Raw genomic sequence first — 5,305 nt, forward strand, 5'->3', positions numbered from 1 at the left:
CTTCCAGAGTCAGTTGTAACAGGGTCCAGGTGGGTTCAGATCATTACCCTGGTAACGGCAGTATTGGCAGGAACCTGCTGTGCTGGAGCTGATCATTCAACCCCTGCCCAGAACCTGTATTCAACACACCAATGAGGATTTCAAACAGACAGCAGTACTTTTTTCATCAATGCACAGTTCTTGAGAAAAGGAAAGCTGGTTGTATGACCAGGAATAATACCAATAAAGAATTTCTGCATGGGAGTGCTGATCAGGTTTTCCCTGTCTTGACTATGCTGGAAAAAGTTACTCTTAAATATTATTTTACTCACTTCTTTCACTATACCTTTATGAATTGCTAAAAAGAAAGAAAATTTAATTTAAATTAAATGTTTCCCACAGTAATTTATCAAAATGTCAACAACTGCAACTTGGATAAGAAAGCAGAAAATGTTGAAGTTAATTAACAAAACTAATTCCACACTTCTCAAAATGTTTTTGCTCAACCCAGTTAAAGAGGTGTTTTCAGCAGTACAGCTGGTAAGCCAGTAGGGAGCGCTGTTTCCTGTAGACCAATTAAAATTCAAGCCTCTCAATGCAATGAGAGGCCTTTTGCTCCAGGAGATGTTTTCGTGTTTGCATGTTTTCAAATTGGATGTTAAAATATGTCAGCAAAGGTACCATGGCTCCTATCCAAACAAGCATTTACCAAATAGTAGTTTTAATTCCAATGGTAAGGTCAAATTCCTACACTGGCTATGTACATCTGGATATCCAATCCTCCCTTTAGTGAACTGGTTGACTCTGCCCCATTTATTCTACACCCACATTCATTCTGTTTATGGCCATGGTTCCCAGCCCGGTTCCAGGAGATGTACTGTCCTGTAGGTCATCACTCCAACCCTAATTTAGCACGCTGATTAGCAGCTCAGTGAGATCTCTAGCAGTTGAATGAGGTGTGCTTTGCTTTGTTACGGTTGGAGTGTAAAACCTACAGGATGGTACATCTCCAGGAATGGGTGTGGGAACCACTGGTTTATGAGAATTTTTCATTAATGTTTCTGGATTAAATGAAGGCAGAACACAGTACAGGGGTCTAATCTCTCAACTATTTCCATCCCAATGCCCCCTAAAATGAACACCCCTCTGCGTAAGAAAAGATCACGTAAGCCTCACGTAAACACTTCCAGAAAGCTATAAAATCTCTGAATCACCGCTGTCTGCTGAGGTCTTTTTTTCAAACAGGATTGCAACCAGGATTGAATGCCTCATAAAACTAACAAGCAAGGAAAGGGTAACACAAACTGTTCTCTTTGAAACATGGTTATGGGTAACCAGGAAGAACCTTGTTCACCTGTGTTTGCCAGGAAATGCACCACAGCATTGACTGTTTAAACCAGGGGGTGTCAGTGTCCTGACCTGGGGGGACAGTTTTTGTGCTGATTTCAGCGCTTAAGTGATTGGCTAAAGAGTGTGCACACCTTGTTTCCGAGGCATAGACTGATTGAAAGGAAACCACAAAAAACCCAGAGATGCTTGTGGCGCTTCTGTACTTGAGTTTGACACCCCTGGGTTAAACACGTAACCTGTTTATTTTGGATAGAATGAACACTAGAAATAGAAACTGCCTGCAGTGCACAATTTATTCTCTATTGACTGCAAAGTGCTTTGAACGCCTCTGCAAGAAGCCTTGTATAAAGTTAGGATGAGGAGGAGGTGGATGCCTCTGCTGCTGCTGCTGCTGAAATTATTATTATTATTATTATTATTATTACATAGTGCTGCCCTAAGGATATATCCTACTGTCTTCTGCAGCTCTGGAAAAAAGTAAGAGACAACCCCATATTTAAAAAAAAAAAAGATTTGGTGTTACGTCAAATGTTTAGCAAATACATTGTTATTTTCATTCATTCATTTATGGGTATAAACTTGTTCCGTTTGCATTGTTCAATGTATAACACGATTTTCCCCAGTTGCTCATTTCTGGCAATAAATGTTCGGAATGACAACATTTTGTTTGGAATTACAATCAAATGTGGTTAATAGTTCATGAAAAAATATCAATTTTACACAGGTACATACCCATACACTGTGGAACTGAAATTTGATCTCACCTCTCTCATTTTGTCCAGAGCTGTGCACCACAGTGGACTGCGGCTGCAGGAACCCTGAAAAACTCACACCAGGAAAACGGAAGATGAGGAGACAGCAGAAAAGGAAAAGGGTATTTTTAACAGACAGAACGCGGTGAAACGTATTCTCTGAAGGTGGGAGGCTGACTGCAGAGCTGCTGACGAGTTTCTCAGGGGATGCTTTACAGAAACATCCTTGAGTCTATTTAAAACAGACCCACACCCGCACTCCCACCCCTATAACCCTCCCCAGAGGCACGGGCCCCCTGCTGAGGCAGAAGGCTAATCAGAGATCAACTCTCATTCCCGTTTCAAAGATGAGTGACAGGGGCATCCTTTCACAGATACAGCTTAAATGAAGACCCTCCTCCCACCCCAAAATCTCCATTTTTAATCAAAATAAAAAAATAATTTAACTAAGTTGATGAGCTCACAATTTCCCAGTGTAATATTCAAAAGCATTAGAAGGGGAACTATCAGTTGTTCACTACACACATTAGCGATACAAATCATTTATGTATTTCCATTCAAATGGACCATTGGACGGACTGAATTTGATTAGTTTATTCCTGCGTGTAAGATGCAAATGATAACACATCACACACATCAGTGAGAAGACAGCAAGTGCAAAAATAAAAAAATATGAGGGCGTCTGTGGAGTATCCAGAGGATGCGTACTGTACCTTCTTCTGCTGTGAGGAGCCTTATGGTTTGGATCAAATCCGCGCCGCACTGGCACGCAAACTGGCAACGGTCAGCACCTCTCGCACTGTCGCCCTGCCCAGTAGCTGCATAGCCCAACTGCTATGTAGAGCGGAAAAAGAGCAGCGCTGCTAGAATGGATTTCAAAGGACCAGTGTGGCGGTGGGAGCTGAAAGATGATGTTGCAGGGTTGGGATGAAGCCTACAATTCTGACTAGCAATTCCAGTTGGAAGTGGAAAGACAAATAGCAAGTGGGACCAAAATGTTTCAATTTGTTTCCCAAATCGGGTTCTACACGTAAGCCCAGCCCGTCGCTGGTACACTCCCTGTCGATTTGGAGAGTGCAGACCAGCACCGGGTCCATAGGAACAGCGTCACAAAGCTACCAAGGAGGAGCACAGGTCACTCATCTCAACCTCTCTGTTCTACTGACCACAGGGAACAGACTGAGCTCCTCTAAGAAGCCAAAGTACAAAAGGAGAAACTGTCTGATCTCTGTGCAGCAAAAGGAAAGTGCTTCAGCGAGGTTTCAATGTTCCTGTAGATAATCATCATGCGCTCAGTCTCAGTCTTAGTTCCAGCTTTGGGCTCTCTCTCACGAGCACACAGCTGAGGACGATGGCAAATGGCCAACAGCATTGCAGTTGCTGCTGTGGGTGGGCGGGGAGACACAAGCAGCAGTTGTACTGAGCCAGTCAGCAACCTGTTGCCAACATATTGAAACAGTTGGTCCTGGTGGTGTTGGGCAGTGAAACGGGGATTGTGGGAACAGGGAACAGGTTTTTTTTTCTCCCCTAAATGATTAGCTAGTTTTATGGAACCACACAACTGTGTGTACATGTGTGTAACAGGGAATGCGTAAAGCTACTCAAAAAGAGAAGCCAAGAAGCCATGGTGAAGCAGTTAGGGAAGGAGAGGGAGAGAGAGGAGAATAGAAGCATGTCTGTGGACCAGACGCTGATTTGCTGTGACCCTCCAACCTCCAAAAAAAACGACCCGTACTGAGACTGTGGTGTTGAAGACGTCATTTATTGTTCAGGTGCCAAACAAAAGCGTGTCACCAGTCAGTCAGGGTGGGGAAGAGTAAATGTTCACATAAAAAAATATAAAATCAACAATGAAAATGGCAACGAGGTTGGCTCCTCTCCCCCAATCCCCCCCCCCCCTCCCTCCACCACTCAGGTGCAGCCCAGGGCTCTCGCACGTCAGAGTCAGTCACAGAATCCGCGTGACGCGGTCCACAGCACACCCATGTTCTGCCATTAACTACCCATGCGTACGGTCGACAATCCCATTTGAACATAGTCTAAATAGCTCAATCCTTTCCGTACAAAATATTTACACATTTGCAGCTTAGCATTTCTCCTAACTGTTGTCATAGTGTCATAATTATGATTAAACCGTGCGCACGGTTCATCTGAATATTCAGTACACAGGGTGAAACCTCGACGTGATTAGATTGTTGTAGTTTGCACAAACAAACACTTGTTGCAGCCTGCTAACTGCTGTCAGTTTATTAGCCAATCGGAACATATGTAAAGGAAAAGAAAACCTGCTGGAATCTCCCCTGATAAAAGTATGTATCCTGAAGTCAGGACATGATTGAATACTGACAAAATGGGAGCTCTGTACTGTTTGGATTAAAACCAGAGCTGCCAGATTTGCAGATCGATTGTGAAACTGAGGAAAGAAGACCCTAGGGCAGGACCTGTGGTTCATGTGCTGTCTTTAAAAAAAGGACTTCTAGAAAGAAAGGGAGGAAGAAGAGAAATAAGCAACACAACACAATCATGACTTTCAATCAAAACAGCGTTTTCTTCCTTTGTTTTTCCCTTCTGTTCATTTCATTCCTGTGAAAAATAAAAAAAGGAAGGAGGATGACCTCCTGAGATGAGGGGCTCCTTCCTTCTAGCAAAACAAATTCGACCGATCGCCCATCACTGTTAAACAGGGTTATGGGGGGTTATCTGCTCTCATTGGTCAGAGTGGGCCAAATAAGAAAAACAGCAGAAAGTAGCCAAAATCCGTAACAAAAGTAGTAACAAAATCCGATTAAATAAAAACCTGACAATAAAAAAAATTAACCAATTAAAATATGCATTAAAACTATTTAAGAGAATGCAAGCAAGTCACACTGCAGAATGGAATTTAAAAACAAATTTAAAAAAATAAAAAAAACTTTGGTTATCTGGTGATGGCCCAAAAGCCAAAAGACCAAAAACTGCGTACCAGAGGGTTTTTAAAAATGGGTGTGTGAGGTGAACCAATTTCCATACTACCAGGCCCTTCCTACTACTGCCGTTTCCTTCGCCTTCCAACACGGTACCAACATCAAAATTACTGCTTATAACTGCTTATAATGCATCGTAGAGGAATCCATCATGCAACCACCATTTTGTTTCTTGTTCATTTTTTTTTTTGTTACGTTCATACAGGTGATCCCATGCTGGGGTTCCCAGTTTGACCTCCCCTCCCCTCCCCTCCTCTGCTC

This window comes from Anguilla anguilla, chromosome 15 (assembly GCF_013347855.1).
Source record: "Anguilla anguilla isolate fAngAng1 chromosome 15, fAngAng1.pri, whole genome shotgun sequence".
In the NCBI taxonomy this organism is placed as follows: domain Eukaryota; kingdom Metazoa; phylum Chordata; class Actinopteri; order Anguilliformes; family Anguillidae; genus Anguilla; species Anguilla anguilla.